Raw genomic sequence first — 20,446 nt, 5'->3', positions numbered from 1 at the left:
GCATGTAGGACACATGTGGGCGCCCTCGCCTGGCCGGCTCTGGAGCCTCCGGGTGATGGCCCAGCCCAGGGGTGAGCCGGGTCTCTAATTAGACCCGACCACGTTCTCATTCCAGAGCTCCCACAGATGATAGCGCGCGGTCTCCACCGTGGCCAGGGGCTCCGAAATAGCCCTCACGTCTCGGCGGAGCCTTGCAGGCCACTGTGCCTGGCGCGGGACAGAGGTTTGGCTGGGTGCGCGCCGCCGCCAGGGAAGAGCCTGGGATTGGGGGTGGGGGAAGCGGCGGGGGCCGACGGCAGTGCAGTCCCCAGCGCCCCCGCGGTCACTTTGCTCCTAGCCTCTGGAGTTCCAGCTGCTGTGAGCTGCTACCCATCACTGGACTCTGCACACACTGCTTTTTGCCTTGTAAAATCAGAGTAAGTAAGCAGAGGGGATGGCTAGCTCCTTTGGCTGGATCCAGGGCCTGGGGCTGGAGCTGCTAGCATGTTGTGACTTCTAGGATAGCAGGTGTGATTGTGTCAGTGTAAGAGTTTGTGAGTAGGAGTGAGTGTCAGTGGGAGGGAGTGTGTCGAGTATGGGATGTCATCGTGTGGAATTTTCTACCATGTGCACACACACACACACACACACACGTGTGTGTGTGTCTCCTGAAGCATGCCCACAGGTGTGGCACACAGGTGGGTCTAATTACGACAGTGGAAATGAAGGGGCCTCCAGGGATAGAACCTGCCAGAACCCTGCAGGATGAAGGTTGAAAGTGAGAGACAGGTAACAGGTAGAGGGTAGTGATAGCAATAGATATCTGAACTTTCACTTTCTGGGGTGACCTGACTTGTCCCCAGCTGTTGTCCTCACCTGGGGTGTCTTGCTTGTAGGTCACGAAGCTTTGGTTTCTCAGGGCTTTGGGCCACACTGGAGCTCAAAGCTCTAGTCCAGTATCAGAGTGAATGGGATTCTGACTGATACACTTCACAGATCCAGGGAAGGAACTCCACTTTCATAACCAGAGAGAGGCATGGGGACAGGGGACACTCATTCATACACACACACACAGTGCAGCCACACTCCACACAGATTGTACACCCATGACAAATGGCATGTATGAAATATGCACTCATGTGGTAAATGCATATGCAAACCCACACAGCCTGGAATTGACCTTGGCATCACCTCTAACCCCACCCCCCTTTTGCTTCTTGTACTCTTCATTGGTCGTCTCTGAAAAATGGTTTCAGAAACCTGGTCTTAGTAGGGGAATACTTTCCAATTGAGGGTTTGGTGGGGTGGGTGGGGGGCAACGGCTGGGGGTGGTATACTGAGTGGGACTGGACCTACTGCTTTTGGGCTTCAGTCACCTTGCCCTAGTTAGCTGCTGAGGGACAGACTTTTCAACACCCCTCCTTCACCTTCAGCAGTAACATGGAGATCACTGGGGACACTAATAACAGTGCATGGAACACTGAGTGTCTCCAAGTGCCAGGGCTGGTACTCACCTTTACGGTTACGATCTCATTATGACTTTAAATCTCTTCTGCCCTAGGCATCCTCCTCTCCATGGGTTCCTGTGATGTGTCCATGTTCATTGTGCTTCTTTGGTTGGGAAGTTGGAGACGACAGTGTTTGTGAGGTGGCCTAAAGGCTGTCCTCCTAGTCTGTTGAAATGGGAAATGACCCAGGTTCAATTGATCCACTAGTGTGTCTTTCCTTTGGTCCAGTCCTAGACCCAATCCTGGGCTGGCTGTGAGGAGCTTAGCAGGCTTACTGTCGAGAGAAGGAAGTATTTTCCCTTTGAAGTCTGGTTTCCTGGTACTTCACTCTGCTCCATTCTACCAAGTTAAGAAGAGTCATCTCTTGAGTTTGATTTCTACTTTAATAACTTTGTAGATTGCATTTCTTTAATTGTAAACTCCCTTATTTTTTATAGATGAAATGAGAATTAAAAAAAAAAAAAAGGAGCCGGGCGTGGTGGCGCACGCCTTTAATCCCAGCACTCGGGAGGCAGAGGCAGGCGGAATTCTGAGTTCGAGGCCAGCCTGGGCTACAGAGTGAGTTCCAGGACAGCCAGGGCTATACAGAGAAACCCTGTCTCGAAAAACCAAAAAAAAAAAAAAAAAAAAAAAAAAAAAAAAGAAAAGAATGAGCAGCAATCAAGTCTTCTGTTAGTCTCTGAAGGATGAAGCCATATTGCTTGGGCTTTTTTTCCTTTTTTTGAGACATCCCAAGTTGGAAATATTTCATCTAATTTTTAATTCACATGTCTCAATTGTGACTTCTGTTCCTGACCTCTGATTGGTAACCATGTCTTGGGCTTTTCTCCTTAGTGGCTGGTGGAGATAATGGCAATCTCTGTGCTGGTTCAGACAATGGCGATTGTCTAGAATGAATTGGGGCATTGATCAGCACCCTTGCTCTGAGGGCTTCAGCTGTCAGCCCCTCTGTGTCTCAAAAGCCCTAGTGTGTGGATCCCCTAAGGGATTTGATCCTTGCCCTGAACCTGGCCATGGCCCCATGACTGCCCCTTCCCCATGTGACCCTGCCTTGCCCAGGGCTCTGCTGGGAGGACTGTGTCTCTTGGGTCTGAGCCCTGCTTTCCTCGGCATGATCGAGGCCTTGTGGAGACAGAGCTTGGAATGAAGAATGTGGGAGTTCAAGCTGTGCAGGGGCCCATGAAGGGTTATCTTGCCTCCTCCCCTTAGTCTGGAGGCCACAGGATGGTGTTCAGTGCCATCTCTTTCTACTGACGGGATCCCAAGTCTGTCAGATAGAAAGTCATTTGTTAGCTCTACCAGAGCAGTGCTGAGGCTAGCACAAAGCTGGTGAAAGCCCCAATCTCTGCTGAGAGATTTGTTTTACCCGTAGATGCTGCTGTGTTTGGGAAAGACCCCATGGCCAGGGCTATGCTTGCACAGAGCAGTGGTTAGATAGAGTGCCTGATGGTGGCCTTTCAGGCCCTGTGTGGGTGACTGATTCTCCAGGCATGCAAAGCCAACCGTGTTGGTGGCCATTGCTCATATTCAAGGCTAACTGTATAAGACTTTCACCACAGAAGGAGAAAACGGAAATGCCCTGGGCCTGCTCCTGGGTAAGGCTTAGTGGCTTTGGTCCTTCCTAGACGAATGCAACCTCAAAGAGGAGGCTCTACCTCTGCTGAGGATTTGTTCTGGTTATGCTCTGTTGGTTTCCCAACACTGAAACTCGACCTGGGAAGCAGGCTTAAAAACAGCAAGAGAGCATCATTCAGGATGCCAGAGTGTTCAAGTGGGAAGGCCACTTGCAATTTCTAGTTTTCTGGCTTTATTTGAATCTTTTGTTTTGTGAAACCTCTTCTTCACCTTTTGAAATGGATACTTGCATTTTAGAGACAAGGAAACAGAAGTAGAGCAAAATCAAATAAGCCCAAGGGTAGAGCCAGCCACCATTCCTTGCCAGGTCTGCAACTCTGGAGGCTGCAGTGGATGGCTACTGGCCACTGAGGGGGGCAGAGAACTACCCCCTTTTGGAAGCTTGAGAAGTAGGAAAAACTACCCCTTCAGGTAAACTAGGGGAGATACTGAAGACTTGTCTGTCTGGTACCGGGAAGTGAACATCACCAGCATTGTCGCTGAGCAGCATCTCTGTCCTTCCCAGCCTCAAGGGTGCATGGTGAGAGAAGGCCTCAGAGGCCAGGTGAGAATCTCCCACCCAGCAACATGGGGTGGGGGACATTGGGCTTCTATGGTTTTATTCTTCCCTAGAATAATCTCTGCTCTCGGAATGTAGCCTCCACCAAAGCTCTATGATCTAGGCAGTCCAAGCTCCCCTTTTTCAGCTCTAAGTACCCCCAGTGCCAAGCTCTGGGGTGTCCCAGATCCCCTGAGGTTGTCTTTGGGCAGACAGGACTCTGCCAGGCATGATGCAGTGTCTGTAGGCGTCAGCGGTTTGGCTGAGTAATTGTGTATAGTGTTCAGTTTGCATTGGAAAAATGGAAGGCTAGTCTTACAAACCAAATATCTGGGTTTGGAAACCCTGTGAAGTGCGGCCTGTGGTCTGAGAGTGTGAGCTGCATTGTGGGCCTGCATGCCCTGCTGGTTTAACAGATATCATTGTGGAATAGAACATTTCATCCTGGCCATCTATCCTAATGGAGTCAGAGATGGGTAGCATACATTGGAGATGTGAGAAGAAAATCACATAAGCCTTGCAGGCAGAAAGATTTGATGTCCAGTCTCAGTTTGCTGACCTGTAAAGTAGATGTGTCTTATTATAGCAGTGATAATGGAAACAGGAAAGCTCTTAGAAACCTAGTATCCTTCATAGAGTAAACAAACCCTGAAATACAGTCTCCCTACTTCCTGTCCCATCCACTTTCATGAAAGAATGCTGGACTGGAAGAGAGGTGGATGCCAGTTCTCCTCAGCCTCTGAGCTTGCTGCGTTCTTACCTTCCCTGCAATTCCCCTTCCTTCTAGGAAAAAAAAAAAAAAAAAAAGACAAGCTCCTTTTCCCTTGCCCCTCTGTGTGTTTTGAGGATAATGAAGAACTCTGAGACAAATCTAGAAGTTCAGTTAATATGGAGTCACTACTTCATGTCTGACATGGTGAGACCCTTGTTATGTTAGGATCCAGGTAAAACATGAGATAGAGGGACAAAGGAGCACCCAGTCACCAAGTCACCATCTGACCATGTGACAAGACAGACCTGCACACCGAGGCCCATCTGTGAGTATGGTCCATGCAGGCTGGGTCCTTTCCATCTGTGCACATTGGAGAGGCCTTTCCAGAGATGACACCTGTGCTGTGCACCCTGAAACCTAGTAAGTTTTAGTAAGTGAAGAGGAGGATATTCTAGTAGAGAGACCAACACTCGCTAAGGTGCTAGGCTGTGTGTACGTGCGCGTGTGTGTGTGTATGTGTGTGTGTGTGTGTGTGTGTGTGCTTACCCATTTGACTAGTCTAGCCAGTAAGCATGACCTAGGGATCCTGTCTCTGCCACCTGAGTACTGATTACTACTGGGCTGTGGTCCCCATCTGGCTTTCATGTGCTGGAGATCCAAACTCCAGAGCTCATGCCTGGATGGGCAAGTGGTTATCCTCCAAACCATCTTCCCAGACTCCACTAAGTATTTCTTAGTGGCAAGCTTGGGGGACTTTAGTGACTGACTGGGGAGTGCTCAGTAGTGATGGAGATGAGACGGGAGACATTGCAGGGAGCTTGGAAAGGGTATTGGGCCTTGATGCTATGCTCAGTTATCCAGATAGTATTTATAGGCAAGGCACTGAACATTTTCAACAATTGTATGTAGAAAGGCTGAAATCCTAGTTGAGAAATCCCTCTTTATCCACGGTTTGCAGCTGATTGCATGACGTACCTTTTTTTTTCTTTTATACCATTCTGCTTTTCTTTCTTTTTAATAACATGAAAATAAATCCCTCTCACCTATATACTCACTTTTATTGCTTGTATAATTTGTATCTCATGGTTATAAATATGTTACCATAATATATCTTTTATTTAAATGTCTGAACACATTTAAAAATTTCATATTTCTTATTAATCTCAGAATAAATTAGAGACACAATCCCTCTTTATCCCTAAATCCTTGAGTTTATTTAGAGAAAGGCAGGCTCCTGTCTCAGTACAGTCTGTGTTGTGTTAGTCACCTTTCTCATTGCTGTGGCCTTCCTGACAAGAGCAACTGAAGGAACAAGAGGGATGTTTTGGCTTGTGATTTGAGGGGGTGTGGCTTATTGGTGAAGACATGAACGTAGTGGCAGAGAAGTACTGCGCTTGGGTTTATCTGGCTCCCTACCTCCCCCTTTGTAGTCAGGGTGGTCTCCATACTTCAGTTAAGTCTTTCTGGAAACATCTTCAAAGGCATGCCCAGAAGTGTGTCTCACGGCTAATGTCAGCTTCAGTGCAGTTGACAATAAAGATCACAGCCCTGACATCGTCTTTGTGGCTATTCCATCTTCCTCCCGGATCTAGTCTGCGGACACTGCTGTCTATCATGTCTTTTTAGTCTCCTCTGCTTTCTTTTTCTTGACCTTTTGGTTTTGAATAATGCAGGTGGTCATTACATTGAGTATCCTCTAATTTGGGTGTTTGGGGTTCTGCATGGCTCGAGTCAGGCTGCATGCTTTGGGCAGGCAAATGTGTTCTCTAGAGTCTTCATTTCAGCAAGCCACAGAAAGGGACTTCTCTGGCTCCTGGTTCCCCAGGTTGTCTTTTGCTCACTTCAAGTGATGTTTATCATTTCCACAGTGAAATTGCTGTTTTCTTCAGTTAATGAGTGATTTGTGGAGAGATATTTTGAGAATATAGCCATCAAACTTACATTTGTTTATCAGTCATAATTTTGAATTCATTATTTCTTTTATATTTACTTATTATTATTCTACTATAAGATTACTCATTTTCTCCTTCTTGTCATTCCTCCCTTCCTTCTGTCACTAGGGTCTCATATACTCTTAGTTCATTGGATGAGCCAAGTGTTGTATTTATTTTAGTTTCATGGTCACATGATCTCAGATTCAGTCAGTGGGAAGCTGTTATAAGCTGGCTTCTGTTTCTTTTCAATTTGTTTCCATGATTCTCTGGGTGTTTCCCTATTATCTGATGCAGCAAGAAGTTAGGGTTCATTTTGATCCTTTCTTATTCCAGCCTTGGAATTAGCCATTCATTTGAAGAGCCCAGGCTTCTTTTATGGGGGAATGGCATTTAGAAACCCAATTGGAGGCCCTTGTTATTGGTGTATATGCTCTTTTGGCAGAGCTAGGTCGTGCATGTCTATTTTCTTACACTGTAAACCAACACAACAGCATATTGCTAAGTGATTTTTTTTTTTTTTAGAAGTAATAACCATGCGAGCCTGATCTAACAGGAAGAGGGTGTGTTAGGGTGGGGGTAGTTCAGCAAGGGCCTCTTTCAGGAGATGATATCTCAAAAGACTTATATGTGAAGAGAAGTTGGAAGGGGAAAGAAGGGGCTTGTTTTAGTTGCACAGGGAATAATTACAGGAGTCTGAGTTGAGCCAGGATGGGGTCAAGGCAGAGTCAGTACTACATAGTAATTGATGAATGCAGAACGTAGCACAGATGCAGACAAGGGCTCTCCCAGGTTGAAGTCTTCAAGGCCTGTCAAACACAACATATTCAGAATGGAATTCCTGTCATTTCCACCCTGCACTGTCAGTCTTAGGCACATGTGACACTTACCAGGTGTTTCAGATCTCACTGAATGACCTTTCAATCCCCACAGCTGCACAAGTCAGAGAGATGAAGCCACCATCCTCATCACCCCCATACCTGTTGTGTTAGTGTGTATTGCTCAAGTCCATCATCTCTCTCCATCTTCACCAGCATCCCCTAGTTCGAGGTACTATTCTTACCCAAGCAATTCAATCATGCCCATACTGGCTGCCCTCCAGTTCATCTTTGCAGAGCAACCAAAGAAGACTTCAGATCAACTCTGGTCTTGTCATTTCTCTACTTCCAGCTGACCTTGAGATAAGCAAATTCCCATGTAAACCCAACAGGTCTCACCTGTCTGGCCCCGCCCACATCTGCAAGGATTGCTCTTCTGCCTAGAATATTCTTCCTTTTCTCATCACCGGAGCAGTTTCCTCTTAGCCTCACTTCAGTTTTAAGACACATCGTACCTCCTTCAGTAGGCCTCACCAGTAGGGATTTCTGTTTTCCTGTAACAATGAATACTTTAAAAAAAATTATGGTACTCTGTTCTATCTGGGACATTCCACTTTTGTACATTGCTTTATCCTGGTTGGTAGACATTACTGACACATGACACAGGGACACGCTGAGTGAATGGATAGATGGCTGAGTGAGTGATGAACGGAGTGTTAGGGAGCAAGCAGACAGTTGTTGATACTCTTTAACAGAAGAAAAAGTTGAGTGAATATTTTATTTGAAGATGAAGATTAAAACATTTATCTTAGAACATGTACCACCTTTTGGACCAGTGACTTAGACTGTCACCCAGGTGATTTGTGGAGGTAGTGATCAAATTCCTGTATAATCCCAAGGAGCGCCCTGGGGCAGGCAGCTGATCTCCAGTGGTATTCCTGAGCTCTGGACCTCTGTTTTCCCCACCTCTGGTTTGTTGGGCACATACAACATAGGAGTGATGTGAAAGGTCGTTACCATGGGAGGAAGGCTCCCTCGGGCAGCCCGAATGAGTCTCCTGAATGATTATGAGGGTCAGCAGCTGCCAGCATGCAACTCTCTGTAAACCCAATGGGAATACAGAGTACAGGGCTTACAGACCCAGCCATCACCCCCACCCCCACCCCCACCCCCACCCCCACTCCCTCAAAGAAGTCGAGCACTAGAATAGCCCATGTGGTCCCTCTGGCTCACTCATTCCTGCATGCCTCACTCTCCTGTCATTCATCAATCTGTTTCCTCTTCTTTTGGTCACTTCCCCACCCACCCATCTGCCACCTACCCAGCCATCCACAAACAAGAATGGATGTTGGATTTACATGCAACACTCAAAGCTGAGAGTCCTCTTCTCTCTTACATTATTTTAGATTATTGTCCTCTCAGTCCAGAGGCTCAGGTAAGGAGACATCGGGGTGGGGGCACCATGCTGCCTATGAACTGTTGATTAATGTGACAGTTTTTTTTTCTCTGTCTCTGTCTCTTTTCCTGCTGGCCAGATCTTTCCTTGCTTCCCATGCCCGAGTCCTGGCGTGCTCTTCACTTTCCTTATCTCCTTCCCATGATAAGCTTAGGGAACTAGCCCCCAAGAGTAAGACAAACAGCCCCCTCTGGGATCTTTATTTTCATCTTTTTATCATTGATTGCTATTCAGTCTTGTGGAATTTGTAGAGAGGCTAAAGACTCAGAGAGAGCTAGCTTTAAAACACAGCATTTAAAAGCCAGGCAGTGGTAACCTCAGCCTGGCCTCTATAGATGCTGTCATTTCAGTTTTCTGAAAACTGTCATTTACAAAGCTCTCCAAATGCATGCTGTCCATCTGGTGTCTCAAAAAGGGTTGGAACTGAGCAGGAGAGGACAATAGCAGCCCCATCAGATAGCAACATCTTGGAACAATGCCCAGGGTGCCAAGGGTCTAAGTTACAGACTCCTTTACTCACTCAATCTATTCAAGCATCTACTTAGTATCTGCTGTGGTCTGTGCATTGCTCTAGATACTGGAGAAACAGGAGAGGGCAAAAGCCAGTATCAAGTCCTTCCAGGACTTGCTTTTTGGTTTGGGAGGACAGCTAGCAGGTCATGTGCAGGATGCAAACCCAGTTCTCAGTGCTATGTAGAAATGTAAGAGTGGGGAAGGTTTGGATGAACAGACATTTAAGCAGAGGCCAGTATTGTCTCAGCTTTTTGGTTAAGATCAGGCAGAGGCCTGGAGGAGGGAAAGGTGCGGGCTATGTGAACATTTCGGAGAGGAAATGCAAGGGTGAAGGCCCCGAGGCATTTGTGAGGAAGGTCAGTAGGGACAGGGTGAAGTGAGGAAAGAATCCAAAGGAGGTGAGGTGGGACATCCAGATTCAGAAGTTTCCTGCATGTTGTTGGCACAGCAGTCTGAGTGGTAGTGCCATCGGAAGGGTGAAGCAGAGTGCTGCCATGCTTTGGCTGCTACGAACAGAATAGATTGTGGAAGAGGGAGCTAGACAGGAGAGAAGATTTAGGAACTCCTTTTGGAAACTCCAGGGACAGAGCATGCTCTTCACTAAGCATCCATTCTTTCTATCCCATAGGATCTCTCCACCAGGCCTCATGGGTTTTCTAATTTTAATTTTAATTCATTTTAATTATGTGCAGATACGTGTCTGCATGTTGGTAGGAGCTTATAGTACAGGTGTTGGAAGACACCAGAGCTGTCAAATCCTTTGGAGCTGGAGTGACAGATTGGTGTTAGCTGCCTGATGTAGATGCTGGGAACCAAACTGATGTCCTCTAAGAGGAGCAACAAGTGTTCTCAATGGCTGAGCCTTTTCTCCAGCCCCAGGCCTGGTGGTTTCTAACACATGGAATACCATGCCAGATGCTGGCTGTCATGGGCATAACTTTGTGGGACGTTGGTCCTAACAGGGAAATAAAGTGTGTTATAGGAGGTCATGGAAGCCAAGCATTCTCAGCAAATCTAGCATAAATGGAGCCAACACTGCAGTCTTACAGTAGCCCTGCTGTGTGGGCTAGATTTAGCTTCAAGTCCTGGTCATGTTTATACCAAGTACTGGTTGATTAGGTGGGCAGTTCAGTCCCAAGGGCAATAGGGCAGTGTTCTTGAGGCTGGAACATGATGCACAGGGAGTACATGAGGGCTATATCATAATAGATCTGAGGAGAGCTGGGGCCAGGGTCTGACAGCTGTGAGGAGGATGCAGATCTTAGATCCACATGGGGTTACGGGGCTGAGAGAAGTATAGAAGGTTGTGTGAACATTGTGTTTGAAGAGATTGAAACTGACATTAGCTCAAGCAGGTTAGGCTGGGGCTGGAAGCCAGCAAGACCGTCCCCTTGAACAAGGACCCCCGGGGTATAGGTAGCAGGAATGCTGTTGGGATGGTCCCTAGAGGTGCAGTAGCTGGGAATGCAGTGATACAGGGGCCCAAGTGGCTAACGAGGTCAGTGGGAGAAATGAACATTCATCACTGGCACAAACCCTCGATGTCTCTTGTCACTTGAAGCCACCTTTGAACAGAGAACATAAAGTGGCCTGGATTCTGGGGAGAGTAGGATTGGGGTCTAGTCTCTGGTCGTGAGTGATTTTCACAAGCTTCCCGTGTCGGAGGACATTAGACTGTAGAGATATTAGGTCTGCAGGAAGCCCTCATCAGTCTCAGCCTCTCTTACATAGGGGAAATTGGAGGCCTGGAGAAGAGGCATACATGGCCCTAAGCCATTATATCTTATGGAGGTTGTAAGACTGGAGTCTGGGCCATAGCAGCACTAACAATCTACACTACCACTACCTTCTATCCTCAATAGGCTTCAGTTAAAATAACACTGCAAAGCCGAGAAAGATAGCCCAGTGTGGTCATACTGGGAAGAGGTACGAACAAAGAACCAGTGACCTCCCAAAGCCCATCTTCAGGCTCCTGATTGAAGCTTTACACTTAAATAGAAGGAAACTGGTAGCATAACTAACTAGTCCTGGTCAAAGTGTGGTCCTGTCCATTTTCTTTGTCTCAGCTCCAGTCTCTCCTGCAAAGTTGTGACAAGCTGTCAGAGTTGTTTAAGTTCTTCCTGGGGACAACCTCTCCTGGCCAGCATCAGGCTTCAGCGCTTCCTTTTCAGCTCTTGGGCAAGCTCCCACTTCTTGGAGACAGTTGTTCAATAGTCTGTCAGCCAAAGGGAAGAGCACACAAATTTCTTTAGAGTATGTACAGTCCCGCCAGGATGTCTGCTTATAGAGTGCCCACACTCATGGCAAGAAAAAGGTAAGCATCTCACTGCACTCATGATACTGAAATTAGTGTGGTTTACTTAATTATGCATCTGCATATCTCCGCCAATGAAAGAGGAAATCCTATAAAGGGTCAATTCATCCATCTTCATCTTTAGCACAAAACTGGGGCTTGAAGCAGAGAGGATGCTGTACTGTGTCTCTCTCTTGACCTTGACTAAGATGGGCATGACACTGCTCTCAGAGATGGTCGACTAGAAAGTCCTGCCCCTGGGTGGGACCAAGTGCATTCATGTGGCTTTCTTTCTTTCTTTCCAGTTTTCAATCACAGTGAGGTGCAATGTCTCACTAGCTTTTGCTGTCAAGTTGCCTGGTACCAGGGCAAGAAAAACCTTCCCTTTCAGAGAGAGAATAGCACAGGAAGACCCATAGCCTTCAGCAGGCACTTGGAATGTGTATGTGTGCAGGGGTGGGGCTTAGGTCCATTGCTTAGTATAGCCTAAGGCTTGGTCTCTGGGGACTGTACAGACCTGCTTATTTGTTTCCCTGAAGTCTCAACGACCAAAAAGCCACTTCTTTAAGAATAGTCTAGAAGACTTGTCATAGTCTTGGTGCTGGAGCTGGGGCTCATTCCTTCTCACTGTAGAAGAGGCTCCAAAAGCGTACTCTGCCTGTTTCTCTGACCCAGGCTAAGCTGCCCCATTGCTCTGGAGCAAAGGTGGATTCAGGAGCAGCAATGAGGGCAGCAGGAGCAACAGTGCAGCTGTCTGCCTCCCCAGTTCCATTCACTTTCTGCTTGTGATTGGGAGATGTGTGAGTTCTGAATCCATCACCCTCTGTCTCCTTATCACTGGTATTAATCAAGCTTTAATATTCCTTGGGTAAATCTTGAGACTATTATTCAACTTCCTAAATTCATCCTAGGATCAAAACTCCTTTGTATTTATTTACTAGTTTAAAAAAATCTTACCAATAGGAAAAGACCCCTATTTTCAATATATCTTGGCTATGCATTTCAGATTCATATTGTCAGTTTCTGAGGAAGAATCCTGCTGGGTTTTATCTGGAATTCCTCTGAATCTATACAACAGATCTTTTAGTGGAGGATTGGCACTTCTCAGCATTTGCATGCTGAATGATCTCTTGATTTACCTTGGCCTTTCTTAGTATCTTTTACCAGTGTTTTATAATTTTCCCAATTAAGGACTTGCACAGAAAGTCATTTTAATTTTCCTTATGTATTTTATTTCTCTTGTTGAAGGTCTTTCCTCCTCTGCCTCTCTCCCTCTCCCTCCTTTCTTCCTCCTCTCTCCCAATATGCTGTTGATTGGGACTATATCTGAATTTTGTATATTTGTAGGCAACTTTCTAAGTTTCTTTATGATTTGGGGACAATTTATTTGTAGACACTGTTGGGTTTTATACATGGACAATGAGTAGCAATCTCATCCTATATTTTCAGAAGAAATAGAAAGAGCTACAGGTACAGTATCTGGGTGGACACAGATGCATTGATTCTTGATTTGATCAGGTTTACATAATGTGTGGTTGTGTGAGTTGGCGAGTAAAGCATTTCCACTTTCTCTGTGGCTGTGTGCTACATAGTGACAGTCTTGATCCTGACATTTCTCACATACAGCTTTCTTTCTATCCTAGATCAGATTTCTAATGTAATAATGAATCCAAGTAGTGAAATTGGGCATCTGCTCTCACGGGACTTGCTTTCAATGGGTTAAGCATAGTATTCATGATACTGTTTTACCAAAGAGGCAGTCACTGATCGACCGGCCAGTCTAAGGAAAGCCCCTTTTGGTCCTCGTTTAATCAAAGTTTTCTTTTTCTAAATTACTATTGGATTTTATCCATTTATTTCTGTCTGTTGGTGGTAGTCATGACTTTTCTACTTTCTTAATGTGATGAGTCTCATTGTAATAGCCAGGCTGTATTATTTTTCCCATTGATGCTGGATTTTGTTGTCTAATTTAGCACATTTTATTTTATTTTCTGTTATATATGATTGGTTTATATATCTTCATTCTTGTGCTGTTCTTTTTAAAAAAATATATTGTGGGGTGTGTGTGTGTGGTGTATGTGTGTGTGGTATGTGTGCAGTATATGTATGGTATGTGTGATATATGTGTGATGTGTGTGTGTGTGTGTGTAGTATGGATGTGTGTGGTATGTGTGTGTGTGCAGGTGTACACATCCAGGGATGCTTAACAGTTCTGTTCACTTAATTCCTGTTTTTCTCTGGATGCGTTCAGCATGCTAACCATTGTGCAGTGTCATTTGCTTACCTTTGGGTATTTCCAAAATCCTTTTTGTCTTTGGTGTTTTCTAGTCTTTTTAATTTTCTAAGATGCATGCACCTTTCATGTTTATTTTGCTTGATACTCATTGTTATTTCTGGATTTGAATGCTACTCTCTTTGAATGCGCTTCATACGTGTGCTCTCTTACCTTCCATGGAACAGTGATGAAATGCTGACCAGACTATGGCACTTTTTGCCCTTAGCCTTAGTTTTCTCATTTTTAAAAGTTTGTCCTCTTAGCTGCGTTTTGGACAATTCCTTTGTTCTATCATTTGACATACTATTACATCTTTTCATTTTTTTTGTTTCTTCCTTGGAGCTGCATGACTATAATTTGTAGCCTTTGTTTCTTGAATCTGTTTCCAAGAACTCTATTTTGTTTCTTGGAATGAAATTTTCTAATTGAGCTCTGTCATCAATTCCCTAACAGGCAATGCGAGGCCAACCCACAACTTCTATGGGGGTCATGCCACGGTGATTAATTCTCAGCTTTTACGGTTGACATTTTGCAGAGAAGGTTCATTTCTCATTTTCCTATGCATTGAGCTGCTTCTTTTATGGACTTGTATTGGATTCTTCCTCTTGGGGAATCTCTAGGCTTTAGTCCCTGCCTCCCTTGCCCCCCCAAAAGAAACACATGCTTGATGGCTGTTGCATCTTACAGATGCTGTCAATGGAAAACTCTCTTTGATACCTCATCCTATTTTGATCTCTCCAGATTTATTTATATCTATTTATTTATTTATTTATTTATTTATTTATTTATTTATTTATTTTTGCCAGATCAGTGACATGTTTTAAGGCCACAAAGTGATTCATCTTCATTGTCAGCTTCATTGGATTCAGAGGATTCTGGGAGACACTTGTCTATGATGCATTTCCAAAGTGGTTTAATTGAGGAGCCAAGACTCATCCTGAATGTTGGTAGCAGCATGCTTTGGTCTAGGGTCTGGGCCTAAATAAAAAGGGAAAGAAGGAGAACGCTATCTGAGGGCTTGTGTTCATCACTCTGCTTCCTGACTGAGGACACATGAGCCTTGTCCCCCTGCAACTGTGACCTCCTACCATGATGGCTTCACAAACATGCATGAGCCAAGATCAACCTTTCAATTCCTTAAGCTGCTTTGTCAGATATTTTGTCACAGATACAAGAGTAGTAACTGATGCCTATAAATATCTCAATACTTAAAGAAAGCAATTTTCATGGAGAACTATTTAGACTATCTGATCTATCATTTTACAGGAATTAAAAACATAATGTTAGTTTTCTGTGTAAGAAAGGCGTTCTAAAATAAACAAATAGAAAGAGAGAGGGGGAGGGGGGCTCTGTTGCCAACTAAAAATTAGCTGCTGAAAAACAATGATAAGCTGTCGAGGATTGGCAGAGAAATTGGTGTTTTATCCCCACTCAACTTTTTAACCATGTAAGCTATCGAGTTAAGGATTTTCTCTTTTCCTTTCTACCTCTCTGAAGTAGGGATAACAGCAGCACTGATTGTTTTAGATGCTTGGGGGGGGGGAGGAAATGTGCTTATTTATTCAAAACACTTAGAAAACTTCCTGGCACATAGTTAAGTGCCAGATATAACAATTCACTGCGTTAAAGATATAATACAATGAAATACACCTCTTTGCTTCATAAAAAGTAAAGATGGCTCCAGTTAAACTATGACAAACTACCATTGGTTAGAGTATGACAAAACACATCCTAGAATTGCATGGCTGTAGCAATATTGGCTGTTATTGTGCACGGATGTGTGAGAGCAGAGTCGGCCATCTTGGAGACAGATTCAAAGTCTCAGAATGGATAGGACTTTACTCAAGCCCACCCTCATGCTGATTGAGCTCCTACTCTGCTGTAGGCACTGCTCAAGTGTTGCTGTGACATGAGGTGTTCTAGAAAGAGTGATAAGTCTTGTTAATGCAGCATTCTATAGAGCTCTGGCCTTCATGTTTGAGGTCTGTATAGTTAACTTGAGTAGGCAGATGCAGACAGTGTATCTTACATCCCCTTAAAAGGGGATTTTTTTAAGGGTCCCCTTAAAGGCTTCTTTAGCTACGCACATTGGAGCAATGTCAATAGCGTGTTGAGAATGATTGTGCTTGCTCATACTCTGGCTTATTCTGTTCATAAACTCAGAATGTGTCATGCCTCAGAGTTGGTGACGTCTTGTCTATGACTCTTGTCACTAAGAAGCTAGTGAGAACACTTGACCACTGTGACTGAGCCAAGGTTCTGCGTCAGATTTACTTCTCTGTTGAATATCCCATAATCCTTTGCTCACACACTGTGGGAGCTGGGATGGTAGTTGTTTCTTTAGGGCTAAAGCTGCTCATCACAGAAATATCTTAGTGTTTGTGTTCATTCGAAGCATGCTTTCTGTCCTATGCTACTATCCCCAAATGCCAAGACTGTAATTATAATGTGTAGAAATGTATTCTCTTACAATGCGAGGTTAGAAAATCTAGTATCAAGAACCTCCCAGCTTTGTATCTGGAGAGGTACTTCTTCTCTTTCAAGATGATCCCTGAATGCTGTATCCTCCAGAGGGGAGAAAAGGCTGGTCCCCATGTGGCAGAAGATGGAAAGATCAAGATAGCAAAGACATGTCTGTGAGCCCTTTATATAATATTCATCCATTTTCAGGGATTTCACTCTCATGATTATTTATATCCCTGGTCTCTACCTCCCAGTGCTAACGCATTGGCTATTAGATTTTTATGCATCCTGATGGGAACTTGAATTTTCAAACAATAGCAATTTTTAAGTGCTAATTTTTCTTTATATTCAAATTTCCTTTTGATTCTTTCCAATACATTTAATAGAGTCTGCCCTTTAGCCTTTTGGGGTGAGAGAGCAGATCTTTGACGTCTCGGTAAGAAATTGGGAACACAGAGGGATGCCATGAAACTTCTCATGTAGTTTCTCTTTAATTGGCTTCTGGGGCCAGAATAGATTCTTAGATTGTTATTAGCTTTGAAGTATCATATAGACACTATGCTCTTAGGATAATCTTATGACATAGAAAGAGTTCCAGTCTGATTTTACAGATGAAAAAAAAAATCCAAAGATCAGAGGGGCTGAAGTGGAAGCAGTCACAGATTTCTGTGGTTTCTGTGTTCTATGCTACCAAGGCCACTCCAGTGCAGAGGGTCAGGAAGGGGAGGAGTCAGAGGAGCCTGACTTGTCCTTGTTGTTGGTGTTGTGCTATTATCCTTTCATGGACTAAGAAGAAAGAAACAATGCATCCATGAAAATATAAGATGTTGTAAATTTTCCTTCCTAAGTCCTCCCTCTCAAGAGTATATAGACCCCTTCAACTTGGGCCTTCAGCATGACTCAGGAAGAGAAATAGCTCGCCCAGTGTGACCTCTGAATGTGATTTATGAAATAAGATGCATCCAAATTTTCACCACATTGGAGCTATTCAATTTTCTCTAATGGCCTTTATCTGAGAGTTATGTCCATTCATGGCAGTTACAACCAGTAAGTCATTAGCTTAGAACATGGTGATGGTTAATTTTAGCACCCTGGGATCTGAGCCCAGTGGGGAAGGTCTCTCTCTTCTGCAAATCCAAGATAAGCAGCATTTGAGCAGTTGGATAATATTTATATCAGGGAAAGTTAGAAAGTAAGAAGTAATCATTTAAAGTTTGAAGATGAAAAGGCCTTTGAATACTTAGAGTTGAGTTGCTAGAATGGCCTCTTGCTTCTTTCTGCATTTATGTGCTTTTGCCAAAAGTGACATGGCACAATCTTTATACCAAGTACCCACTAGTTATATACATATACATATACGTATACGTATACGTATACGTATACGTATACGTATACATATACATATACATATACATATACATATACATATACATATACATATACACACATATATTTCTCACTGGTATATACAGAATTCTCATTTTACTAATTATATATTCTTATATAATATAGAAAAATATAACCTGATGTGAATTTGGAAGTCTAACTCCTTAATGTATATTCTTAGTCCACAGAGCTCTGGTAGGTGAGGCTCAAAAACCCAGGCAAGCCCCTTTGCAGGGAATATTCCACCTCAGGTCTCAGAGTTCAGGCCATCAGTCCTCAGGTATAGTCTTTGGCAAGAATCCTCAGTTTAATTAGGTGCCAGGAACAACAGGCTCCTGTGCAGTTTCCAAAGCACAGGGAAGCCGAGTAATCATTGCCCTGGAACCAGAGAGGCTGTATTTCAAGACACACTATAGAGGCAGCCATGGGTTTCCTGATTCTAAACAAGACATTTGGTGGAGGCCACATGGTGGTTTGCTTGGATGGGTGATGCTATTTAGAGAATGGGTGGTTTATAAACCAGGCATTGGGAAACATGGGTTCCGGTAGGGACATCTTGCCAGCAATGACATTTGTCTTAAAATTACTCTTGCTATGATGAAATATTATGACCAAAACCAACTTGGGGAGGAGTCTATTTTTCCCACAGTTCTATACAAGAGTTCATTATCAAAAGCAGTGAGGGCAGGGATCTGGAGACAGGAGTTGATACGAGGCCATGGAGGGATGCTGCTCACTGTCTTGCTCCCTGTGGCTTACTCGGCCTGATTCTTTTAATAGACCCCAAGACCACTAGCCCAGGGATGGCACTACTCACAGCAGGCTGGTCCATCCCCCATTGATCACTAATTAAGAAACTGCATTAGAGCTAGCTCTTATGGAGGCATTTTCTCAACTGGGGCTCCCTCCTCTCTGATGACTAGCTGTGTCAAGTTAACATCAGACCAGCAAGTACACTATGTTTTTCTCTTTCTCTCTAGAGATGCAAACACATCCCTCAGCTAATTTATCTGATCTATCTCACTCCAAAGGATAGTATACAATTGGGACCCTTGGATTTATTTTCCTTACTACGCTGCTTCCCTGACCTTGATAACCATAGCAAATAATAAAAGCAGGAATGGATATATCGGATGTATAACTGGTCATCAAATCTCCATTGATTTTCTCCTGCAGACACTGAGGCCTAGGTTGGTCTTTCTGCAGCTCTCTCCTAGGCAAAGGCTTATTGGGATTTTCTAGAGGATAACAAGCAGTTTATGGCACATGTGTACATGTCTGAAGCACATCTTTAGCAATCTTGATCTTCCTCCCTGTGAAGCTGTCTCTCCATATGTATATCACACCGGGCTGCGGAGGCCTAGAGGAGGTAAGACTTGTTTTGTGAATCCTGAGATCTGTTCTGCCTCTTCCCTTTTTCTGTCACTTACCTGAAAATCAGGGATGACATAGTAACTTAACTCAGGGAACTCTTCTAAAGACTAAGTGTACAGTGTTTAGAACAGTGTCTTACAGCCATTAAGTGTGCCTCACTCTCCTCTCTTCATGGTTATTGCTGTTATTACTGTGTCGAGGGACTTGTCCCCTGGCTTCCCATAAGTTCTAATATCCTAAGAGTGTGATTTAAGGTCTCCTAGGAAGACAGGATTGTTTATTCCTGGTCACCACAGCCTCTGTCCTGACTAGTTTGAGATACAGTTTCATTGATAGAATTTTTGTGGCCTTTTAGGTAAAGTCTCGAAGGTAGATAAATTCAGCTCATCACTCAGAGGATTGGGACCCTGTGTGTGCTTTGCGGAAGCTGTTCTTTGTCACACAGGGCTGTGGAGGCCTAGAGGGGGTAAGACTTATTTTGTGAGTCCTGAGGTCTATTCTGCCTGTTTCTCGGCCCCTGCGGCCTGACAGCTGTGAGGAGTCACCACGGCTTTCTCCAGGGAGCCAGAGCTTTCTATATTTCATGAGACTCAGTCTGTTAGGCAGGACCAGGTGGCAGCTTGCTTGGTTTCTTGCACCTCCCCTGGGAATGAGAGTCCTTGAAGTATCTGATTGCTGCAGGATGCCCGGCATCCCAGCTAGTGACTCAGGGTTAACTCCAATGGGTATCCGTATTCTTACCCCAGATCCGAGGTTCCAAGTTCAGATGTTGAAGGAGATTCATTGTTACCTGAAAAGCTTTTCTCTATTTTTTTCTTTTTCTCTCGTGTTCAAGGGCTCTTGTGTTCTCTCTGGAAGCTTTTATCATCTTCTAAATCAAGCCCTCAATGCTGTTCTTCCCTCTTGGAGTCCATTCATGGCTCTGAAGCTCCATTCTAACCATTCCTCTTCCTTACTCAAACATCTCCAGTGGCTGATTGGTATTTGTTACTGCTATGAAATCTTCATGATACAAATGCCTAGTCTTTTGTTTGTATATTGTCTCATGAAAATTCATAGTGGTAGGGTTATTCCTCAGATGTAGGAAGAAGGGGCATATGTTAAAGACCAAAGGAATGATGTTTGTCCATGGGTTATCTTAATGCCTACAGTATTACAAGGTTCCTGCTCTGCAGATGGCAAACAGATATGGAGGCACTAGAAAAGTCCTATTTAGTTCCTGAATGAAGTCATATTCTCTAAGATACTTTTTAGCTCTAAAGAGCTAAAGACAGAAAGAGTGGATTGTAAAGATGGTTCTATCACTTGTAGCCTGTGCACTCTGAAGTCTTAGAGAAAGAAGAACCAGAGCATATCTGATAGTTCTCCTCCTCCAAGCAGCCTCCTGACACTGCTTCTGGAACTGTTTTCCACAGTATTTACTGTCTCTTCCATGTGGTCAGTTGTATAGAACTCACCAGATTAAACAATACCAGCTGTGTTAGGAGCTGTCCCCAGATTGTCCCATTAGACAAGAGCAGAAACACCCTTTGCTGCTGGTTTTAGTGGAATAGTTTTCTGTAAAT

At 44.3% G+C, this 20,446-nt stretch overlaps 1 protein-coding gene across 1 annotated transcript in view; it reads left to right on the top strand.

Moving 5' to 3' along the window:
• Positions 1-218: 218 nt before the first annotated feature.
• Insc (INSC spindle orientation adaptor protein) overlaps positions 219-20,446 on the top strand; it is a 118,099-nt gene continuing 97,871 nt past the window's right edge. Inside the window, exon 1 of the mRNA XM_021166905.3 lies at positions 219-416. The gene's annotated coding sequence lies outside the window, so the exon portion shown is untranslated. The remainder of the gene's footprint in view (positions 417-20,446) is intronic.

Source organism: Mus caroli, unplaced genomic scaffold (genome assembly GCF_978045245.1).
Source record: "Mus caroli unplaced genomic scaffold, Mus_caroli_1 scaffold_8, whole genome shotgun sequence".
Classification (NCBI taxonomy): domain Eukaryota; kingdom Metazoa; phylum Chordata; class Mammalia; order Rodentia; family Muridae; genus Mus; species Mus caroli.
The sequence above is the reverse complement of the archived record's forward strand: the minus strand, read 5'-3'. Positions and strand labels throughout refer to the sequence as shown.